The following is a 24592-nucleotide window of genomic DNA, read 5'->3' on the forward strand; positions in this document are numbered from 1 at the left end:
CTTATCTCCCCGCAGCTTTAATTATTTCATCTTCAAGGTGCGTTCTGTGTGTCTTTTTTTTTCAGATTGGGGCTGGGGTTATTAAATAGTGTCCATTTTAATCAAGGCATGCAATAGCCCCCAAATTGGACAAGTAATTAAAGCTGGAATAATGAAATTGAATCAGAAGCGTGGACTTTTCTTTTTTCTGAGCAGGGTTTGGTTAAACTTGCTGTTGTTGATTTGCTGCTCACTGACACGTCCAGTACAGCTGAGATTGGATTTGTGTCTGAGGGGCTTTATTTTTTGTGTTTAAAGAGAAAGAACCCTAAATGATAGGCCTTTGTTGCCGTTTTTCCCCTTCAGTTCTCTTCCTCTCAGTGTCTTCAGTCTTCCCTGCACTTTGTAACATAGCATTAATGTCTTTGCCTCCCCAGCAGAGTCTGATAATTACCAGCAAAATGAAGAGAACCACTGAGCCGCGGTTTCATATACCACAAAGACACCTTTTTATGGGATTAGAGTGTCCCCTTTTTTTACCGAGTGGAACAAGTGTGTGTTTGTGGATGGGTTTCCTGAGCAACAGGGTACATCAGTTTAATGCTATTTGTCATCACTCTTGAAGTATTTGTGTGTTACTTAGCAAAAAATAAAACCTTTTAGATGGACCCTGCAGGTTACCGTCTATCAGTAGACTGTTTTTGATATGTAGCCTCAGAGGCTAAGACAGAAACAACATTTTGAAGCTAATAGCAATTGGATCTTCCTTTGTATTTGTGTTTAAAGTTGAAAAATCAATCAAATAATCACAGAGTGTAGAATCTTACCGACTCATTTTCTTTTTGGCTGTTTATGCTTCTTCGTCTTAATCGCTTTTAATGACCTCACGGATATTCAATTTTAAAACGGGTTCTTAATACCAGGTGCCACTAGCGGCGCTCGGAGTGCAGTTTCACAACTATTTCTGTTGGTCACTCTTTTAGCCTGTGTCATGGAACGCGTTGGGATCGAGGGCTGTAGTGCCCAAAGTTTACAGAAGGCGGGTCTGACTTTCTCTCTCCAACGTTCTCCGCATATCATCTCAATCATCGTCCTCGTCTCCTTGCTTCCCTTTACCTCGCATATCTATTCGCTTCTGCCTCGAGGTGCTCGTTCTCCCTTTCAGCTTCACTCCAAACAAACAGCCGGTGGATCACTGAGGTTCTCCGGGATATGCCTTAGGGATACAGCGGAAAAACTAAAAGTAGGGAGGAGGAGGAGGAGGAGGAGAGACTCGCACTAGGAGGAATTGCAAAAATGATGAAAGGTGTGTTAGAGATAGGTGGAGGGCTGAGCCCATCCTTGGTGAGCTGTATGCTTCTCTCCTCAGAGAAAAAATATGGTTGGCGGTGGAGTATTCATACTGGTCAACGTGTGTTTTTACTGCACAAGTCTATCTCTTGCTGTTTAATATTCAGGTTAACTCCTGAATGCATATGATGTCATGTTAGCAGTAGCCGTTGTGTGCTTGTCTATAGAGCCAACAATGCGGAGGGGGGGGTTTGTTTATTTGTTTGTATTTGTGTGTCATGCTCTGTAAGACATTCCTCACCGAAGCCAAAACAACAGAAACTCTCTCTAGCGTTGCTCCATTTCTGCTGTGTCCTGGCAGGCCTAATGCACAGCTTCTGCAAGCAGGTAATTAATGGCAATACACTCCGCTGCTAAGGATGGAGAGCAGAGGAAAGAAGGCTTAGTTTAGAAGAAAGCCTCGGGGAAGGAAGGAAGGAAAAAAAAAGAGGAATCTGAGCATTGGAGAGATTTTCTCTCTGTTGAGGGGAAAATAATGCCAGACTCGACTTGTGCTTGTGAAATCAAAATGGCTGCCGTGGAGAAAAGCTTTTATCCTCGGTGAATGTGCTGTTCGCTGAGTCACAGCTTATCTCTTTAGCGACGCTTTATTACTCATTTGAGTTTTCCATATGTCAAAGGCAGCACGGAGAAGAATCGGGTCCGTAGGGGAGAAAGATAACCAGGCGAAGTTGATCGACATTTAGAAGTGATGAGCAGTCCCCCCATCGCTTCAAAATCACAGACCCTCCTGCTCTTTTAATGCCGGCAGCTGCACAGTCAACCCCAAGGAGAAACAGGGCGCCGAGGCGAGGTGAGGCTCCTTTGTCATCAATTGGACGTTTAAACCTAATGTGAAGGAGTGGGGAGCTGGGCGGGCCGGATCGAGTCCAACTCCGAAAGCCGGACCGGACTCTGGTCCCCAGCACACTACTGGCATTGCTTCTGTCCACTTCCTGTGTCAAAGGTCGCAATGACAATTCGCCAGTACCGTATTTAGGAACATTACCACCATCACTCATGGCAGTAATGAGGGGGCAGCAGATGGATGCCATTCTAGAAACCGCTTTTAATGACTGAACAGGGGACTGGGCTCCTCTCCCCTCCCCAACTGGACACTGCAGATTCTCCTTCTTAAAGGGCAACTGCCAGATTTCAAAGCCAAATGGAGGCAGGAGGACTCATTTCTAACACTTTTTTTCCCTCTCCTGTTTTAGCTCTGCTGAATAATACCCCCCTTTGCTATTGTGGCCAGTTGAAACAGTAGATGAGAGGCAGAGCATTATCCTTTGGTTCTTCTATTTTCATTCTCTGCAAGCTGAGCAAAACAGGCTTTGATTTTATCCAGTGCTATATATTTTTTTTCCCCATTTGGAATCGCCTTGTCTCGCTTTGTCCATCCTCTACACCCCTACACCAAATCCAGATTTGCCCCCCTTGCAATCCTCTGTTTTTGTGAACAGATACTTTTGATGGACAATCAGTTCTGGCAGATTTAGAATGGGATTTAGCATTACAAAGGTGGTCCCACAACATTGTAATTCCCCACCCCCATTCTTTCCTCCTTGCCGCTTTTTGTTGGGGAACAGAGGAATACTGTACATAAACCACCTTATGGAAAAGCTAAAGGGCTCTTTTCTATGTCAGTTTCTTGTGTGTGTGTGTGTGTGTGTGTGCCATTGCAGTCATTAAAGTTGACTAATCTCAAACTAGTATATTTCAACTTTTAATTGCTCCATTAATAAGCCGAGTGTTGTTTTCTTCCTCTTTTTGTGCACCTCTGTGTGTTCTCAACTGGAGAACAACAACAAAATAAAAAAAAATAAAAAAATCACAGTTTAGAAACTTGCTAGAAATCGCCAGGGAGGAAGAGTCTGAGGTTGGGAGGTTGCATATCACGACCCCATGAGGCCGTTCTGCTATTACCTCATTTCCCCCGTCGGTAATTATTGGTGTGTATTAGCCCGTTAGCCGGCTCAGATGAAGGCCTTTCAGGACGCAGAGGAGGCCGCGGGAGGCACAATGCAACAGGATACCGGGGCCCATCTTCCCTCCGGTCCCAGAGGGTAAACCAGGAAAAACAGCTTAAGCAAACAGCCTCCCAGGTAGTGTCCTCATTAGCGCCATCCTCGCTATTAACAGCATTAGTGCCAATGTTTTGATTGCTGTCATTATCATTAGCAGCTTGAGCTACCAGAGAGGGTTTGGCAGTGGGGGTATGACAGGTGTTTTGTACTTGTTGACAGCCCAAAGCAGGCAGGTTGTTGTCTGGTATCAAGTCAGGCAAGTCTTTTTGTTCCAGATTGATATTCTTAGAGAACAGAGATCATTTTTCAGATGTACTACAGGTTTTTTTTTTGTTGTTTTTTTTTTACCTGTGGGCCTTTCTCAAAATTTCCAACCAAGATCAGTTGTTTGAAGCTGGTGACAATACAGTGGCACATTATTATGTGTAAGTCAGTTTACACGTACCGACCACTTATTAGACAGTCGTTTTGGCTGCAGAACTCCTGTAATTCTTTGTGACACGGATTCAACATTGTGTCAGAAGCATTCTGGAGAGAGTTAGGACCATTTTGACATCATAGCATCATAGTTACCGTAGATTTGTTGGCTGCAGATCAGTGGTGCAAATTTCACAAATGCCCACCATATCTCAAAAAACACGCTCTGCTAGTTTGAAATCTGTCGTGCTCAATAAACTAAAGCCTTTTAGTTTCCTGTTATGTGTTGATGAGCGTGTTACCAGGTACATTATTCTGCCGCTGTAGCCCATTGGCTTTGAGGTTTGGCTTTGCGTGTGGTCAGAAATGGTTGCAAAGGGTCTCTTGGTTGCAAAGTCTGATTATTTGGTGCTGATTATTTCCAGCTGCTGTTCCCATTTTATCATCTTAAGATCATCGTTAAGATGGTTGTGTTGTGTTTTTAGGTCTGATACAACCTTTGCTCCGCAGACGTTCTACATTCCTAGTTTTCTAAAAACTCGGACCAGTGTGTCTTGCACTTAACCCTCCTGTTGTCCTCGGGTCAAAATGACCGAGATTTGTATGTGTTTTCCCTATACACAGAAAATGAGGACAACAGGTTAAAGCTACTATTCTTACTTCCCCATTTTAGCTTTCAGTTTGAACCTCATCAAGTTGTATGAACATGTTTACATGCCTAATGGCACTGAGTTACTTCTGTTTGATTGGCTGATTTAATTCTTGAGTTAGCAAGCAATTGAACAGGTATACCTAATAAAGTAGAGGGTGACTGTATGTAGGTAGTTAGTAACTGAAAGTTCATTAAGTGAATCTCCAGGCAGCTTGCGCTGGTCTCCCCACTGCTCTCGGCTTGTTTATATGGGCGTGATTCATGAGGTCATTGAGATTTACCGCAGCAAATTGCTTTTTCTCCCATAATGCCCTGCCCGTAACAGCATGACACTACGGTCAGTAAAAACTCGTGCAGCCCTGATCTTAAAATTCATCTTATAAGGCTGGGACCGCGCACATCTCTGGTTTGCCTCTCTCAACCTCCTCCTTCGCACAAGTTTTAAATCAGCAAAGTTACTTTGAGATAATTATGCACTGGCAGACTGAAATGTTGCCTCAACGGAGCAAACAATTATGCAATGTTCCAAAAAAGCAGAAAAGTCTGAGCGGAATCAGAGGAGATTAGGAGGGGTTTGCAGTAGCACAGATTTTTGTCATCTTGTTGGACCGGCGATGCACACATTTCTCAGGCCAGGTCTGTGATTGACAGCCCAGGTATCGGCGAGGGAATGTGTTCACGGGGGAGTGGTTGCGTGGTCACACAAGTGTGCATTCCGTATTAATGTCATCCATGTTGTTGGTGACCCCAATGTGCCGTGTGCACGCTTCGACGGAGACAGACAGCTGGGAGGTAGAGGGGAATCAGGAGAGGGAAGAAATATCAAGTTGAGAAGGGACTGATGGCCGGCTTGAATTGGACAATGCGATGACACTTTATGGGTATCATCTTTTGTGGTGGTGTTTCTTGCCTCTCTGGCATCACTGCTTGGCGTCACAGAAGTATAAATTATAAGGAAAAATGAATCAAAGCTGGGGGTTTTGGCATTTACAGTCCCTTGCAAAACTATTGATGCACAGGTGAACTTGACCCTTTTTTTGTCATATACCTCAATGTCCTTTTTTGGCTATTATAGACCAACATGACTTATGAAGTTGAAAGTCAGTGGTTAAACCTACCAAGACAAGGCCATCTACCTTAAAATGACTGGGTGGACAAGAAGATCATTAACCAAAGAAGCAGCTAAGATGTAACCATGGTAACTGGATAAGCTGAAGAAGTCCGGAGGTTAGGTTGGAGAATTTGGCAAGTCAAAAGCCACTTTTAAGTTCGAAAGCACCATGTCCACACTGAAACGTATTGGTGGCAAGAAACAAGAAAGCTTATCAGAAGGTCCAAGCTTTTAAAAAAACATCAGTGCCAATATAAGTCCCTCTTAATTCCATAATTATGCACTGCTTTGTGTTGGTCTATCGCATAAAATCCCAATAAAAGTGTACTGCAACATAAAGTTTTTCAAGCTCGTCTTTAAATCTCATTTTAAGTTATCTCCCATTCCTGGCCTCCTACATTACCGCCGGCAGTCATTTGACAGGTAGGACATTAAACGCTCAACTGCCAGTTGCCTTTAAATTGCAGCTCCTTACATGTGACATTAAGAAACCTGGTCGTGCAAGACACAAAAGGAGGACAGAGTGTGAAAGCGAGGGGAGGGAGATCAGCACTGGATGTGATGTCAGAGGAAATTAGAGCCTTTCAACTACTTATTGACTATTATTCACGACATAAAGAGGGAAATCAGAGAAAAAAAAAAAACGTGGATAAAAGAGTTGCTGCATTCGACCTTTTTACTGAAATTCACCCCCCCCCTCGGCCTCCCTCCCCGCTGAGCAAGTCTTGAGTCAGTGTGGTAATTTAATGTTAAGTCAGTTTAAGAAGCTCATCATCATTGCCAGTCTTTTTATATTGTTTTCCCATCAACGTTGATACAATGAGGAAAAGCTTGTCATATTAGTGCGTGGTGGAGACACTCATCAGACGCTGCTGCCTAACAGTCTAACATCATCTAATTGGAGCAGCCTAGGCCTTTGTAGGGTTTAATACCAACCGCTGCCTGATTGTTTCCATCTTTTCAGGGGAGCAGGTGTTGACATTTGGACACTGCGCATTCGGCGAGCGGGTATGAACATAACTATTGGCATCAACCCGGGATGCCAACATCTTTATGGTCTAATCCTTCATTAAGCCCATTGTCAAAGCCATGGGAGGGAGGATATTGATTGGGATCTGAAAAGAGAAATCTATGGTTTTCACACATTGAACAACTGACTTGCTGTCGCTGCACACTGGAGATGAATCACGCTTCTCTTAAGGCCCATTATTCACCCATTATTGGCAAGTTCTTGTGCTCACTTAATTGGACAAGTTGTCCACAGCTGCCAGCCCCCTGGGCTGGCCAAGATGGAGCCTCAGCCAATCAGCCTAATTGATCCCAGCAAATGGTGTTAGTTTTTGCTTGTGGTATGCTATGTTGGAGGACATTTTGGGAGGTAATATAGTTTTGGGCTGCACAGTGGCGCAGTTGGTAGAGCTGTTGCCTTGCAGCAAGAAGGTTCTGGGTTCGATTCCCAGCCCCGGTCTTTCTGCATGGAGTTTGCGTGTTCTCCCTGTGCATGTGTGGGTTTTCTCCGGGTATTCTGTTTTCCTCCCACAGTCCAAAAACATGACTGTCGGGTTAATTGGCCTCTCCAAATTGTCCCTAGGTGTGTGTGTGCATGGTTGTTTGTCCTGTTTGTCTCTGTGTTGCCCTGCGACAGACTGGCGACCTGTCCAGGATGTACCCCGCCTCTCACCTGGAACGTTAGCTGGAGATAGGCACCAGTACCCCTCCTGACCCCACTGAGGGACAAGGGTATAAAGAAAATGGATGGATGGTAATATAGTTTGAATTTCTCACAGAAAAAAAAAAAAAAAGAAAAAATTGGGGGAGGGGAAATACTATAGCTTCCACTAACAAGTCAACCGTTTGATCAATTATTTACTTAGCAGCCATTTTTAAGTCTACATTGGCAGTGCTTGGCTTCAGATTTTGTGCCAACCTCTGCTCGCTGTCTATCCAGAAATGCTTGAACATGAGAACATTACTGCTAAGTAAAAGTTCAACGTTTTATTTTTGTCTTGGGAAGGTGCATGTAGGACCACCCAAGAAGAGGTGTCCTTTTCCTGTCAGGACGAAAGACAAAAGAAGAGCTCCTTCTAAGTGATTTAGTGTGGTTTCTGTCAGCAAGCATCATTCCACGTCAGTAGCCTTCAAAGGAAGCATGTCTCAGGCGTTCTGATTCGCTGCCAGAAACGTTTCCAGCCCGTTTTTTATCTGTCCTGTGAAAGAGAAACAAAGAAAAGAGAAAGAGAATAGAGTTAGTACTACAAGGGTGAAGGGCGGGGCACGCACAAAGAGACCTGCCCTGGAGTAAAGACATCCAAAATGCTCACGGTCATGATTGATGGACTGTTGCTGGTGTCCCCGAGGAGAAAACGGACTTGGGCTCAAATAAAGAAACTAAACAAGGATAGGATGTATTAGGATAGGTGAATTCAGATCAAACAGGATCACCTTCTTTGCTAAGATGACAGAGTGGTGCAAGAGGCCTGTTTGCAATAACTCATCATTCAATAGGTTTCGGAACAGCACCAGCAGCAGACGGTCTCAATCAGCCTGAAATGCTGCCGTCAATGCTGGGTCTTCTGCATCCGCGTCAACAGCAGAGGAAAAAAAAAAAAAAAAAAAAGAGGAGATGATTCCAAAGGAGGGAGGAGCGGACACACGGGGGCACTCAGCGGGCATTTTAAACACGCCGCCGTTAAGCAGACACATACTGATTCTCTCCGGCGAGAACCAAAAGGAGACATTTACATCCAGCGGCTTTTCAGAAACATAAAGGGAGCAGCGCGCTCGGAAACCCTGGTGCACCTCTTCTGCGTAATAAAAGGTGAATCTTTGAACTAAATGTCTGTTTGATCTCACTGGAAAACTCCCAAGTACATGGGAAATAAATAAAACCATGAATAAATAAATAGGGGAGGTCTGCAGGAGGGGAGGGGGAGTCGCGGTTGTGTGTGGACTCCTGTTGTCAGGTCCTTCTGTCGGTGTGAATTATTGCTGATCCCGCCACACTTCCAGTGGGGAGGCGCCTGTAGTGATTCAGTCTTTGCAGGAGTTCAGAGCGTCAACCGTCTCGCCCTCCTCTGAGCGTCCTTTGCATGGTCTTCTGCAAAGTGAGGACAATTTTGGCAATGCTGCTCAGCCGCTGCAATGCTGTGTTCTGATCATAAAGACTGATCTGCCGGTACCAACGGTGACGGTAATTATGCAGTGCACTCCACTTGATTGATTCTGCAGCGTGCGGCCATTGTTATAGCAACTGGAATTGGGGCATTGTTGGTTGTTACGTTATCACGCCTTTCCACTTCTTTCGTAAGCTATGTCGTTGTATTTTTATTTATTAAAAAAAACAACATCTGCCAGCAACCATTTTATATTCATGGATTGATGATACGTCCTACTTCAGATGGTTGGATAGATTGGTAGCTTATTCAGGAGATTTAACAGATAACAAGGCTTAGTAAATTGCAACAAAGTTGGTTTGCTCCTTTTGAGCCGTTTTTCTTGAACCGCAAAACTCGGTAGTTTAATGGCTATTGTTTCAGTCGTAGGTTTTGTGGTTTGTCTGTCAGGACTAGATGTCACTACAACAGTTCTTCTCCATCCCAAGGGAGAAACCGACTGCATTTTACACATTTATTATCAATGTCAGGGAGCATGGCTGCACTCTTGCCTTTCCGTTCAGATGCACGCCAGCTATTTTTTTGGCTCACACGCTTGACCCCTTTCGCTCCCTCCTGCTGCTCCTCCCCAGCTGATCGATAAACCTGCCCTGATGAGTGGAGACTCCTTGTCACCGTCTCCTAAGCCAAAGGTAATCAATAAAAAAACAATACCCCCTCTACCTCCATAAGCGCTGAGCCCCATTTGTTTTTGCCTTTTATTAGTGACAAACCCGTTTTCTATCAAAATGCCTTCTGACAGCAATGCAGAAGCATGTAACCAACAAAAAGAAAAAAGGTATTCTCGATTGGCCAGCATCTGTTGGGCACAGCGAGCCAAAGCTTGTCTCGTAATGTTAAGCTTTGCATGTTGAAATACTCAAAAAAAAAAAAAAAAAAAATATATATATATATATAATCTTGTACTACCCAGATTCACGAAATCATCTGTAGTATTCATATTGATGATGACTAAAAATCCAAATATCTCCAAGTAGAATTTCACATTCTTCCACTCTGAAACAAACACAGGCATCCTGTATACCCGTTTAGCCTCATTTATACGCTGGCATGCAGCAACGTAAATCTTGGTAATATTCTCCCTCGCTTGTTTGTGTAAGTAAATATGTGCTCACTTTCAGGAAGAAGGCCTAATCTGTGCTGAGCTGTTAGCAGCTGATATGTTTGTTGTGTATTTAATATTTGCCGGGTTTCCCTGCCTCGTTGTGATATCCACAGCTCAGATCGATTGCTCGGAGATTTAGCAGAAATGTATTCAAATTCCAAAATCTGCTCACGGTGTTGCAGATGAATTCCCTCGTCTTTTGCTGCGGCACAAATCCAACCCCGTATGCAGGGACAAAAAAATAAAAATAAAAAATGCTTTCTCTTATGGATTGTGAAGGAACGGCACAATAAGCTGTCTATAAAGATAATAAAGATGCGCATAATGAGCTACCGTACCAATGACGTGTAAGAGTCGATGGTAGGTGGTGTTTTGTTGCCTATACATTTACGTTTGCTCGACTTTTTCCCGTGTTCGCCCTTTCTAATTTTATTTCGTAAGTGCTCTTACTGTACTGCGCCACGACGGCTCGGCTATCTCTGAGCGATGTATGAGAGATGAAAATCAACTTGCATGAGATATTTAGTGACAAGGGAGGAAAAATTGTTTTGACACATCAATAGCTGCTCCTCCTGAGAAATGGCCGGGCCGACCCGCAAGAAATAAGCCTTGCAGTTATTATCTCCGGAGACTACAGTCTGCTCTCTTCCCTCCTCGGACTGTGTCGGATACGCATCAATTTAATACACCACCGCAGGCACTCGCGTGGTATCCAGGTTTCCTCTGGACACATCTGAAGACTAATCTCATACTTTAAGGCCTAATACAATTAGGCTGTATTGAGCTAATGTGTTGTTCCATACGTAGGTTCCTATCCAGTAAGTGATGGAGGCCGCCGCTTGCCGCAGGCCTGAGAGAGCGAGAGAGAGAGAGACATATGAGATTGGGTGAAAAGGTTATAGTTGTGGGTGAGCGTATGGCCAAGAAATAAAACCCTCAGTGTTGCAATTTAAGAAACCCAGGACTCTGGGAGATAATTCATTAATTCCTCATGAACTGGTGGCACTTTTCATTTCTTAATTTGCTTTGGAAATACGGGAATGATGTCAGATTTAGGAGACCATGTAAAATGTCTTAAGAAACACACAGACTGCATGTTTCAGCAGCCGTATGTGATATAGTGCTTTCTTTGAAATTATATGAGCTGCTGGCTTGTAAGCTTTGGGTTCGATTTTGGAAAATCCCCTCCAAGGTTTATGAAAGTTCCATAATGTAGCGTGTCAATTTAAGTCGCGAGTTCCTGGGAAGGTAATAGCGAGATTAAGACAGTAACCTGTAAATTGTTCCAGGAAAGAACATAACGTATAAATATATGTAAATATTAATTTTCAATAAGAACCAGAAAAGGGAAACTGAAAGATTAAGGTTAGTTCTAGGATGGTTCCAGAATCTAACCTGAAAATTGTATGTATGTTCTGGAAACTGATAAGCAAAGAAAAGTAAATCTGTGGAACTTGTGGGATGTTTTTAAGCTAAAGTGTAAACTCTGGGTTGGTTTACACTCTGGAAAATAAGATTTAAGTTATTAAAAATTCAAAGAAAGGTGTCTCAGTTCTACACATTTATGAGCAATTTCGTCTGATTAGAGATTTAAAAGTAAACCCCATAAGCGTTTGACGTTTTCTTTTGCGCTCCGACCAGGTGATTTTTGTCGATTGACAGTGCTAAGCACGACTCTTCCATCATTTTGTGCTTGCTGTCAAGTGAGAGGCAGCACACTGTTCCCTGACGAGACGGAGAACATTCATAAAAGTCCTGCAACGTCTTACCAACCTTGACAGAAAACGGTGTGTGTGTGTTTTTCCCCAACTCAAAAAAAAAACCCTCACCGCAGGGATGGAGGGAGGAGTCGGGGAGCTGTGAAGTTCAAATGTAGCTTAAGAGCACCTGCCATATTCACGGCGCAAAGACGTCAATAAATCTGGCTGCTAATGTACTGCAGAATATATATATTCTTTCCCTTCTGTCTCTTCCTGTGCTTCTAATATTAATGAATGCTGCCATGGTCAAAGATAGAAACATGCTCTTTCCACAGAGTTAACACGAACAGTGTCTGGGAAAAGTACTTCAAGCCATTAAACTTTTCCACGTTACCACATTAACAGCCGCCTCATTGTGTTTTGTCGAGATGCGATGTCCGACACAAGCACTGCTTTGTATCGGTAAAAGCATAATGATGAATTGTTTTCTACAGTTGAAAACAATAGAAATCTTTATTCAGCCCCTTTTACTGCTACACCTCTGACAATAATCCAGTGTGATGATAATCCAGCTGCTCTCCGAGGACCTCATGGGTCTGTTAGAGAACATTCATGAACATGCCGCATCATGAAGCCCGAGGAACGGAGCAGATGGGTCAGGTCAAAACACACAGTACTTGAGGTTCCCCTTCCAGTTGGAACAACCTTGAAATGAAATGGATCATTTAGACCCAATCACATTCAGTAGCTGAAACATTAAAGTCCAACAGAGACATGAAAATTGATTTTTCACGGTTGGCTCTCTGTGCAGTCTGACTTAGTTTGAGCTATTTTGCAAAGAATAACAGGCCCCCCCAAAATGCAGCTTTTATAGATATACATTGCAGCAAAAAAAATAAATAAAAAATTATAATACAAAAAATAAAATAAGGTATTGACTCAGATGAACTTAAAGTAAGTGGACACCATACTTTTCAGACTTTTAGTTTTTTTAAAAAAAGTTCAAAACCACAAATCCTTTTCTTCCCGTTGTTCACGTCCAATACAATAAAGTGGAGATTGTGGCTATAATGCTAGGAAATGTGTAAATGTTCAAGGCTTACAAATGCTTTTGCATCTTATTGTAACTGGATGTTAAATGGAAGCGGAGCACAATTGGCCCGGAAAGCTATTATTGCACACCCATGCTTCTGTATGAGCATTATGACTGGCAGGTAGGAATTAGCAACTTAATTCATTCAGAATGGTTATTATTGGAAAAGGCTGGACAGTGAATAACCAGATGGCAGGGGGGAAAAAAAGAATAATTCACAGTTTGGTGATTAAGAGAAATAGAACATATATTGAATAAACAATGTGAAAAACCAAGGATGGAAATACGCGTTCCCACTCTACCTACCTGGAATTAATGAGTGGAAAGGGGGCTTGCAGTGCATGAAGCACCGAGGCTATTTTTAGAGGCCTGCCTTTGCCTGAAAGTCAGCAGTTGTGGGAATGAAAAGAAACTCTCTATTCTGTATTCTTCTCCTAAAGGAAATTGTGATAATGAGGCTTCACCAGCGACCACGTGCACATTAAGATTTGATGCATCTGCACACACTTATGTCACATCCTAGTTTTCCTAAAATACTCCACAGAAGAAATGTACTATCAGGAAGAAAATTCTTTAAAAAAACAAACAAAAAAAAAAAGATGTAAGACGCTAGTGCAGAGTCTTCTCTGCTTCCTTGCTTTTCTTGTGTTCCCACCAGTCCATCTCTTCATTGGGAGTAAAGTCAAATCATTCCAGGACGTGCGTGCGAGTGCGTGCGTATCGATACGCTCGGCCTATATCCTGTCGTGATAGTCACATGGCTTCCCTCAGACAGCAGCCATTTGTTACTGTCTTTTTAATCATGCTAATGCAGCCCCGCGCTCTCTTTCCCATCACCAAAGCAGACCGCCGCACACATATAGGCATATGTGCTCATACATGCTTCTCATGCACATGGATGCTGAAGAAAAATGAGCGAGAGAACCGAGTGCCCAAAAATACCCCAGAGGCACATGAATCTGTCAGTGGGGAGTTCTGTAACTGGGTATCTTTGTACGCCTGTGGCCACGCTGTGCACACATACATGTATATATGTGCCCATATGTTCCTATAAACCGACCCATGCAGTCACACACGCAAATGGAAGAAGGCCAGGGAATCTTAAGACGAATCAAATTAAGTGTTAAATTTTGTCACTGCTTCTCGTCTTTTCTCTCCCCCACCTCTCTTTTTTCCTGCAAGTGCTTAAGTTTATTAGTATTCTGCTCAGAGGTCTGCTTTCTTCTTCTGCTCTCCCATAGCCTCCCTCTACCCCTCCTGGGAGTTGAGCCCAGTGCATGTTAAGTGATATGGCTGTGGAGTTTTACCAGCAGGGTTGTGGGTCCCACGTAATGCGGCGTGCAAGAGGGATGCTCTTAGTAAATCCACCCAGCCGTGAAAAATGATCAATCTCGTGAATTTGCCAATTGGGAGTCGTATAGCGTAGACATAAGGGAGATAATAAGAGGGAGGGCCGGTGGGATGGTGGAAGGCGTCTGCAGAGACGACAACCTTATTGGAAGTAAAATAACTAAAGAGCCATTGTAATAGGTCTGAATAGGAAAAGAAAAAAAAAAAAAAGACAAAAAGTATAGGTGAGCTCAGGCAGACCAAGCTGGCTAAAGAGAGAATATGAACCTCAGCTGCTCAGAAGACCGGTTGGTTGGGGGGTGAGAAATGGGCCACATGTTTCCACGCCCTCGCTCTCTCTCTCCCTCTCTTTTTTTCTTTTTTCCCCTTTTCCCCTTTTACGCTTTGCATTCTCGATCTGAAAGCCAGCAGGCCGACTTGGTTGCAGTCAAGCAAAGATACACGTTTGGCCTTTCTTTTAGTCAAGCGTGAGCAGGTCTCACCTAGGTAGTGACAAGGAAGTGGACTGGGGTAGGAGACTGGAAAAAAAGTGCCTGTCCTAAATTCGAGGACTGATCTAGCCCATGGGTGATTCCAGCACTACCAGGCAGCGTGGTATGTAAATGTCATGGGACTCGACAGAGCGAGAGGCTGTCTCTCTCTGTTCATTTGACAGGACATGACAGGTCGGGGAGGTGCATTTCTCGGTTGTGTTGGTGTCAACAGGAGCACATCGAGTTTGACATACCTGAGGAGGGGGAGTTGCTCTGAGATGTTACTCTGGGATAGTCCACGAGAAACACTGAGTAGAAATATTACTCGCAAATAAATCTTGGAAAACATTTTTTTTTACCAATTTCTGTGTGGATTTTGCGACGAACATCAAGTCTGAAGGAAATTCTCTCGTCTATGAAGTTTTCTAGTCTGAGTAAGCAGAGCTTTAGTCATTTGAACAGATTTTCTTCACATTTGGCTTACAATTCACCCTTACCCTTAGGTTTATTGCCAAACATGGGCGTTTTACAGCCCGTGGATCTCTTCCAGCCCTTTAGATGTCCCCCACTGCCCCACATTAAAATGTGAAAATCATTTCTATGGGAAAACTTGAATATTCAGGCAGATGCGAGTTACAGTAACTAACTTCAATTCATAAGACAAGACAACTTGATAGAGTTTTAGTTAAAGTGACGTGCCAACAAGATGTAAATGATTTGGAAGCACTGTGAGGCAAACGGCGGATAATGGGTAGCCACTGGCTAGCTGCTAACAATGCTAAAGTTGGCATTTCTTTAAGAGCTTCCTGTGGGCTCTAAACAGCTGTTTTCAATGAGTCTAAACTATCCATTGTCATCTCTTGCCCAAAGTTTATCTCACTGTTACTCATGACTTTCTTTCAACACTGAATAGATTCTTTATGCACTATAAGATTTTATAAAAATGGGGGGATTTCAATGCCGTTTTGAGATTAGATATTAATGCCAATCCAATCCCTCAAATTTGCATAACTATTCCCTGGGCTGAAACATTGCACACTAATTAGATTCATTGAAACATGATTTGGGATTTGTGAAACATTTGCTTCATTCTGAAAACACATTTTTAAATGTATTATTATTATAATATTATTAATATTATTATTCAGATGGTTGAGCTGAAGATTTTGTAAAAAGCTTGTCTGGTTCATTATTTTGTTTAAGTTTGTGAGCTAATAATACACTGTACAGTGTACCCCAAATATTATTGGGGGTGTAACAGTTCACTGTACAGTGAGACAGATGTTTTGTAATGGTGTTTGAAATGACTTGATTTTCCATTCACTTTAAATCTTTTAGCGTGATACAGTACATGCAATACAATGTACGTTTATTTACTACAGTTGACAAAACAGGCCAAATTGTCTGATACCTAATGCAATTTTTAGGTAAAGACTATGAGTTTGAGACATGCTATAAATGCTCTTACTCGTTAATTCTTCAGAAATGCTAAGCAGCTCATACAATCTGCCTTATCCTGAACATTTCACTTTTGATGGAATTGACAAAAACAACCTGAAATCAATAAAAATCCTCTAACAACGTTAGCCGAGTCTTGGGTTTTACATGTCATATCCTATCTTATGGTTTTTTTTACAGACATCCTTTCTTGTCTTTAATGCTTAATTCCCAAGAGATTACCCTATTTATTGTGAACTGAAGTAAAAGCAAATGAGCCGTACAACAACAAAAAAAAAACAACTAGAGAAATGATGCTGGTGCCTACTTGGAAATGATACCTAATAATCTGTGAAAATAACCCTTGACTGACCCTGTTATTTATCATTAATAAGCAACAAGCTGCTGGTGAGGAGGTTTCCGTATATCAAACCAGACAAACAAACCAACAGGCGCCTCTCATGCCTCCATGGTGTTTGGGTTATTCAGCGATGTGTGTGACCTCAAACAGAGGGACGTTTGGAGAAGATTGCAGCAAAAGTAGAAGAAGAGTGAAGAAAAGCTTTAAAATGTAGCCAAGCAGCACAGCTGTGGCAGTAACATGTGGATGTCTTCTACTTTTTTTTTCTATATATATATATTTTTTGTTTCTAGAGCGCTCTATTGAGGAAGGCGTCATCCTTTATCGCCATATTTCATGTTTCCGAGAAGACTCGGTGAGGCGGGGGGAGGGGTTGATGTTATTGAGGAGTTCTGAGCCTTATTAAATTCGCTAACGTATTACCAGTCCTTCTCGTCCTCTCCCGTACGCACTTCACGCTGATTACGTTTCTCCCTGCTCTTAATTTGGCTGCACACTTTGCTGTAGCTCAACAGCCTACCCTCCAATCCTGGCCTCGAGAGGAAACAAAAGTAGTACATACGTATTGCTTTTAGCTAAAGACACTTATCAGGTAGACGCACAGCGTGCTTTTTGATGGCTTCTGACACTCATGACTCACTCAGAGTCAGCTATTGTATGTTCTCTGGCATATTCTCTTCTGTTCTGTCTTATTCTTGGTTCTTTCTTTCATCAGAGGTCAGAGACAATGCTAATCTTCCAGCGGGCGAGCCGGGTAGACGGGGAGAAAAAAATAAATCTGTCAGCGTCTTTAGCTGGCAGTAATCAAAAAGGATTTTTTGCTTTCTATCTCTGCGGATAGAAAGTAATAATTCTAAAGCACTAGTAGTCGGATATCACTTTACAAGGCCCTTAACCGTCTTTCCGTAAAGCTTTTCTCAGTGATAACAATTTTAATGGGGCTCAAAATGCGGACCTTCTCCTGGTCTCTGCACATGACAGGAGAGCACAGGAGGGATGTACTACGAGCGCAATAATGAGGCCAAAGTGAGAATGGATCTTCAGCGGCCAGGCACGCAGATGAAACTTTCAGAGCTCTCTGTTTGCCACATAATGCATGTGTCTGTACAGCAGGAATATTTATATCCAGTGTTTTTTTTTTTCCTCCATCACAGCCTTCCCTGCTGCAAAGGAAGTGTATTTACATATGACCTTGCACGCAGTAATCGGTGGAAAGAGGGAAGTTTTATTTAGCCGGAATGATGTGCTCTGGCTGGGATGTGACAGCGGAATGTGAATGTAGGAAAAAAGGTAAAAAAGAAAAAGCATTTGAGTCAGCAAAGGTTGGGAAAGGAATGGGGATTATCAGTAATGTGTTTTGGCTGCTGACTGTACAGTATATTATGTCAGAGGGTGGTTCAGCGTGTAGGGGTTGTTGATTTTTTATTTATTTTTTTGAATGCACATACATGTTGCTCGACGTACACGAGACATAATCAGAATAATTCAACCTCGCTGCAGACCAATTCATGGTCTTGGCGGTTCTGTATGTGCGGTGCATTGCAAACGAGCTTTTGCCCCCTTGAAATTCTCAATATGAATTTCAAGGGAAGTGGAAGGAAAATGATTTTCAAAGAATTTTAGTAAAAACGGGTACTGAGGTTTTGCCCTCCTCAGGCAATATTTTGTGGAAATAGTCTCTACATGGACAAAGTCTCCCAGCTTTGTGCATGTAGAGGGTAGACATTTTGCCTGTTCATTAGGGATGGGTGATATTAGGAAAGCACACCTTATTTATTTTTTTTGTTTAAATATTCTAATATTAATACATTCATTTTTACTTTATTTGTTTTCTGTTTTTGTCTTGACTTCACCCCCTCTCTGTGAGCTTTAACATCTCGGCTACAAAAATCTATACACACTGTTGGTAATTAGGACAGTAAGACGAGTATAATGGACGCTGGACAACAGGATAATCCTTACCCTAATTTGTAATTACAAGAACTAGTTCAAGTTCGAGATTTGAAGTTAATTCAAAATGCATAGGTGGTGACTTATGAGCATGGATCGGTTCATTTTAAACTGGGTGAACTAAGTTAAGAACTGAGTCTTCCTAGGGATGAACTGGTACAGCTCTATCAAATGTCCTATATCTTGTAAGCGCTTGCCTTAGGAACTTAATCGTTCTTACGTGAGAGTCTCTCTCTTTCTCTCTCTGTGTGTTAGACAGAGCTGTCGAGACTGCTTGATGCTATGAAAATTTGATGCAGAAAATATCCTGTCGGTGCTGCATTTTTAATGGCAACCACGCAGATTCAGGAATTATCATCAGAATGCTCCCTCCGGGTTCTCGACTGCACATCGTGCGTGGAATCCAATCGATTCTGCAGCTCCGGGACAGACACGTCTCCATCTGCTTTGGGTGCTTAAATAATTTGTGGAGGATTTTTGTCTCTTTAACCATTGTTTTGACCACAGACAGCACGCGAGAGTTAAAGCGGAATCTGCAAACTCGCCTCAGATTGTGGCAGTCTGGTGTATATTATTTTTCTCTCTCCTTTTTTTTATGGAGTCTTGTCAGAAAATGAGTCTGGCCTTTGGGGCTTGATTGCCCTAATCTGCAGTCCAACGAACACTTCTCCCACTGGTGATTGATATTTGGAGACATTGGTGGGACAAAAACAGCTTGAGATCTGACGCTCGTGAAAAGACCCATCAGCTCAGTTGTCGATCAATGTGAATAAATATTTCCCACAACCCAGAAGCATTAGAATCAAGGGCAAAGGGGAGAAAAAAAAATTAAAGAGGAAAAAAGAAGGGGGAGGGGGAAAATCAATTGGTTGAGAGCTTTACTAAAACGGGGATGGGGTTGTAATGGTCGTGGTGGAGCTGAGGGGAAGAAGGAGCAGAGGTGGGGGAAAATAGGCCTGTCAAGCTGGGTGAGTAATGAAGCGTGTTTTCTGCTCTTCAAAGGATGGGGTGGAAGATGCAGTGATGCTGTGTTACATGCAATGTGCCATCCAACGTCATGTGAACTTGAGCTGCACATAAAAAAAAAAAAAAGAAAAGAAAGAAAAATGTGCCGGGGAATGAATACCGAGGTGAACGCGCAGCTTCTGAGCTCCCCGCGTATCGATTTGACAGTCTCATGTGTCTCTTTAGGGTTGAGTCAGTGTTGGGACAAAATATCCGCAGAAGTTTTCAGAATCACATGTCAATGTCAGGTTAGCACTTCTCAAAAAAGAAAAACTAAACAAAACGTGACTAGATAAAACAGATTTCATCTGGTCAGGGGTTGCTTCCGTCTCCTCATCTGTCTAATAGTTAGAAAGTGATGCTTTAAAACCTTTTAAAAAGTCTGTAAAGATTTCAAATTCATAAGTTATGCTATGTGGCTAAAATGAGCTAAAAGCTCATGTTGGTTATTGATAGATTATATAAAAACAGATCATGAGGATTAAATATAGTATTTACCATTATTATCCATGGTTTTTGTTGTTCTTTATGCTTATGCGTATGAGGATGCACAGTAGTGACGTGTCGACGACATACGGGTCGGATGAATGCGACCTGGACGTACAGACACAGGTCATATTCGAAAAGATCAGATACATACTGGATTTAGAGTCAGATATGTGAAAATTTGATCTGTGTTGTTCAGACTCTCAGGCGCATAAGGGCAAAAAACAAACAAGCAAAAAAAAAAATCTGATTTGGGTCACTTCAGGCATCAGTGTGAACATATTTTATTGTTCAACATTGGGGAAATTTCTGTAGATTGCGATATTCAAACAAAGAACGTAGAGTTGCACAAAGGATATAAAATATGTCAAAATTGAATAAGGAATAAAAATTACTCTACAGTGCAGAGAAAAATTTGAACATAAACGCCATGTAGTTATAATATAGTGTACTCCAGTCCAAAGGAATGTGTAACTGAGTTGGTTCATTTAAAGTTTTATTAAGTTTTATTGTCAGTAATTGTGTATATACAATTACTGACAATAAAACTTGTGCAACAGCAGATTTTGTGCAGATAACAGCAGAAATTTTATTCAGAATGAGTAAAGTTGTATAGATATCAGCACAGAAGTAAAACCTTACTGAGTTTGTTGGGACCAGTGGCGGTAATAGAGTCTTACAGCTGCTGGGAGGAAGGATCTACAACAACACTCATCAGTGCACCTAGGATGCAGAAATCTGTCACAGAAAGTAACAAAAATGTACAACAAAGTTTGCTGTGGTTATTTGTCAAAATGAAGAAAATCTGAATGGGTTTGAATACTCTTCATTTAGGTTTTGAAATGAAAAAGCTTTCATCCTAACCACGGGGCATATGCTTTGTCTGATTTTACCCCATATAACGTGACAATCTGCAGGATGTACCAGAAAGGCTTGACTCCAATAATGACCTTTTTCCATTGTATCTCCTGTAGCTTCTTTTCTCTACATGTTGTAAAAGAAGCTCAGTGTCCATGTACCCTCATTACTGCCCACCTCCCCAAACTTCAACCACTCACAATATGAATCTATTTCCCCCTGCCTCCCTCTCTCCGTCTCGCTCCCCCTCACCGCTCTCTTTTTCTTTTCTTTTTTTTTGATAGGGGATCCATTTGGTTTAAATTGACTCATTTTGTCAGTGGGAATCGGAGCAGAGAGACTGAGGAGGGAGAAACGGGCAAGGCTTGAGCTAATACTTTGATCCCTCCGACAGGCAGCGTGAAAAGTGCATTTCATAAAGGATGTTCATCTGTGATGAGCCCGCCAGAGTGACAAATTGGGCCCCTGGTGCTTTAAATAATACACTGTGTTTGGCTACAGCTGTGGTGCTGTATTTTCTTTTTTTTTTTTTTTTTCCTACTGCTAAACTTGCCTGTTAAATAAAGGCGTGCGTTTCAGCTTGAAAGACCTCATCGTGACTTCGATCCAGAGCAGGTTTCACTTCAAATCATCTCCCTTTTTCTTATTCATCCTGTGTGATGCATGTAAATGTTAATAGAGGGCTTTGCTTTCAACTGTCCACTTGTATTCAGACTTAGACGTGGCCCTTTAAGAATAGCAGAGAGGCTTCAGAGTTATGACCGAGGCAAGCCTTGCTGTCTCCCTGTGGCATTTGTCGCTCTCAGGAATTGTGCTATGATGAAAGTTTAAGACGTGGTCTGCACCGTTGCTGTGGAGGAAAAACTTTGCTACAGAAGCAAAGGCAGTGGAGTAAGATGATGAAAAATTGATCTTTTACCTTCTTTGTTCTGAATAATTTGACACCACATGAAAAAAATCAGGGAATGTATTTGGGGCGTGTATGTGCACCGTGCACCATCTTGATTTGACCCAAGTAGCACACAAATTTAACGCCACATGGTTATACAGTGAGTTTAGGGCTGCAGACGTTTTGTGATTTGAATGGACTGTCTACCCGTCATACACAATAACGGTAAAAAGAAACATTCATGACTTTCTGTACAGTTACGGAAAAAAAAAAAAAGTCAAAGTTCATGAGTTGATCTTGCAGAACCACCTTTAGTGGCAATAATTCAAAGTAGGTATCCTGTATGACTATCAGTTTCACAATGTTATGGAGGCAGTTTCACAAAATCTGAGTTCTAAAACGGGGTTCAATCGATTGGGATTATTGGGCTTTGGTTTATGAACATTTCCACAGCATCTTGACCTAGTTGAAGTCAATATCTACATCGGTCTCAATATTGTGTCAAATGTTTTTAACTTTGACATGTGCCTTGCTGTAGATTGACCGACTTCAACTAGGTCAAGTTGCTTGAAGATGTCCCTTCACAGATTCACGACCCTTCTTGTTCCTATGGTTTCCAATGTCTTCCTGCTACATTCCCTTTATAAAATCAATGGAAACTGCACAGAAAGAAAAAGGAAAGTAAAGAAAGCTTTTTTTTGTTTTTCTGTAGTTGTCTTATAGAACGGCTTCACCCTGTTGTATCTCGAATCTCCCAGACTGGATGGAAGTTTGAAGATAATCAAACCTCGAGCCCCATTATATGTCGCTGAACCATCAAAGAAGGTAGTTACAAATTTGATCAGCAGCTTGGAGCCTGCTCCTAAATCTCACGACACCTGACTTGAGCAGATAATTTTCCAAAAGGTAAAAAGAGCTGGCTTGACAAGGACTTTTCTGTTTACTGACTAGAAACACATGGGAAGGGTAATGATTAGGATTGCGCAAGAAAAGCACTAAAAATCACATGACAGGCACCGACTTGTCTTATTCCTCTTTCTAAGTCTATATCTTTCAAATGCTCATGTGCAGATGGTCCCCCTTATCCCAGAGTCACATACACCTGTTCCTTGATTTTAAGGTGTTACCTAATAGTGGAATTGTCTGCAACAGTCCGGCGGTGGGGTCAACCACAGCTGAGGTCGAATTAGTCACAGATCGAGTAAAAAGGATGACAGCTAAATGCCTCTTCGCAGCAGCAAATCCTACATGTCACTCTAGAAGGCAGCAAACTGTGGGCCATGTGTGAGAGAGTTTATAATCCGGGACACCTTGGTGCTATCAGGCTATATCTCACTAAGCTTCAGTCCGCGCAAGAGTGGCTGGAGAGTGTTTAAGCCTCTTGACTTTTTGTCATGTTCTGTGTAAACATGACATAACTGCTTTTCCCCCATTAAATATACGAAAAAAAGAAAGAAAAGATGCCTGGACATGGCTTACGGCTTGGACTAGAATGCAAATGGGTCCATTTGAGACTTTCCCCACCAGGGGGACGATCATAGTCTGACTCTCATTGAAGCACCCTCGCTTTCATTCTTGAACACTCAGACGCTGCGGGAGGTTTCACACAGGCTGAGGCTCCCCGGCCAGACTCAAGGATACATTAAAGACGGCCTGGAGAACTTGCTTGATGACTGGCACATCCTTTTAGCACTTTCATCATGGCTGTACTCAGCACAGCCATTTAAAGCAGGTTTGCTTTAACCTTCCCAGTAGGTGTTCAAGCTATCCTGGAGGAATTCACTAAAATCCCTTCATAACCCGTTTGCGTTCCCAAAACAATACACTCTGACACTTCAACTAGTTGTGTTTTTATATATATATAGCTACTTATAATTTAATCAACATAAATTTAGGATACTAGAAGTGTCGCGTCACACAGAATTGCAATACTTCAGTATTAAGAATATTTTAAATCAGCCATTAGGTGCTCGATATTTTCACAGGGATGAAAATGTAGAAACTAAAAGAAGGTACCTCCTTTAAAAAAATAAAAAAAAAAGACTTGTTCAGTTATTTCCCCTGCAGTCCTCAGAACACAATAGCTCATCATGTTGTAAGGAACCTGCTGAGACACAGCAAAACTAATCCCTCAGGGAAACACAAGGTTCTGATAATTTGCCTTCTCTGCTTCAGAGTGAAGCTTACTTTGCCTGTTTATGCGTCTACCTCCTGAAAAAAAACAAAAAAAAACAGAGCAAACTGAAAGCCAGTCGCTTCAGGTCAATATAATTACCCCCCAACACATTTGCACCACTAGCTTTCAATTAAGGTCATGATTCACCATGCCCGACTCACTCTGGACTAGAATGTGTTTCAACACTAAGCATGAAAACAATGTTGATTTCATGCTGAACTCCTGCATAGCTAGATAAAACGTATAGTACTTACTGCAATACAAACAACATTTACTATTACATTTATTCTGATTTAGATTCGCTGCAGTGTTCGGGATCCTCGTCGACCAGGTTTTGGAGAGCTTCAGCTGAATTTGACTTTTGACTCTAGAGCACTTATAAATATATGGTTGTCTCATTGACTCCAATATACCCGGGTCATGTGACTGCAACACAAGCCCAGAATGCAAGCCCAATTACACACTGCAACCCTTCTTAGACTGGCGGTCAGTCAGCAACAGTTGCTTATCTTCGATCATTGCTTCCGTCTTTCTGCCCTGACATTGCGTGGGCATACCGCTCGCTGTCGGTTAAAGCTATGGCTGGCTCGCTCCGGCCCTGAATGCCTTTCCAAAACGTGGCAAAAGAAAAAAAAAATGCATATTTACTATTACCTTGAGAAATGTGTAGCATTTATTACAAAATAAATTGAGCAATTTATGTCACCCTATGTTTTTTTTTGCTCTAGGTTGACAATACACATAATCTAATGTGTCCTTCCTGCTCCAGTTTCTGCCAAGTGGGGTAATGCTGCACTTGTGCTGGTTTGAATGTACGAGTATAATGTTCTGTGCAGCTTCTATGTGTTTTAGCCGCATCACACGAAATAACAACCAGACACGTTATGGGTGTTTTTACATTTTATGTAATAACCTCATTTTCAGACATGCACCCATCACCTCTCCCTCTCTCCACGCAGATACCTATAGTATACCGGGGAATTTAGATATTTTCTCCTACTTATATGTTAATGAAAAGCAC

At 42.1% G+C, this 24592-nt stretch overlaps 1 protein-coding gene and 1 long non-coding RNA gene across 9 annotated transcripts in view; one reads left to right on the forward strand and one right to left on the reverse strand.

The window, feature by feature from the left end:
- The window catches only part of pcdh7b (protocadherin 7b), a 127856-nt gene that overhangs the window by 91530 nt on the left and 11734 nt on the right, over window positions 1–24592 (forward strand). The gene's annotated exons all lie outside the window — the stretch shown is intronic.
- The window catches only part of LOC103480506 (uncharacterized), a 95549-nt gene continuing 78452 nt past the window's right edge, over window positions 7496–24592 (reverse strand). For all 3 annotated transcript variants that reach the window (XR_001777572.2, XR_014084836.1, XR_001777573.2), the window contains one exon: window positions 7496–7722. This is a non-coding gene — a long non-coding RNA (uncharacterized LOC103480506). The remainder of the gene's footprint in view (window positions 7723–24592) is intronic.

This window comes from Poecilia reticulata, chromosome 18 (genome assembly GCF_904066995.2).
Source record: "Poecilia reticulata chromosome 18, P_reticulata-male-v2, whole genome shotgun sequence".
In the NCBI taxonomy this organism is placed as follows: Eukaryota; Metazoa; Chordata; class Actinopteri; order Cyprinodontiformes; family Poeciliidae; genus Poecilia; species Poecilia reticulata.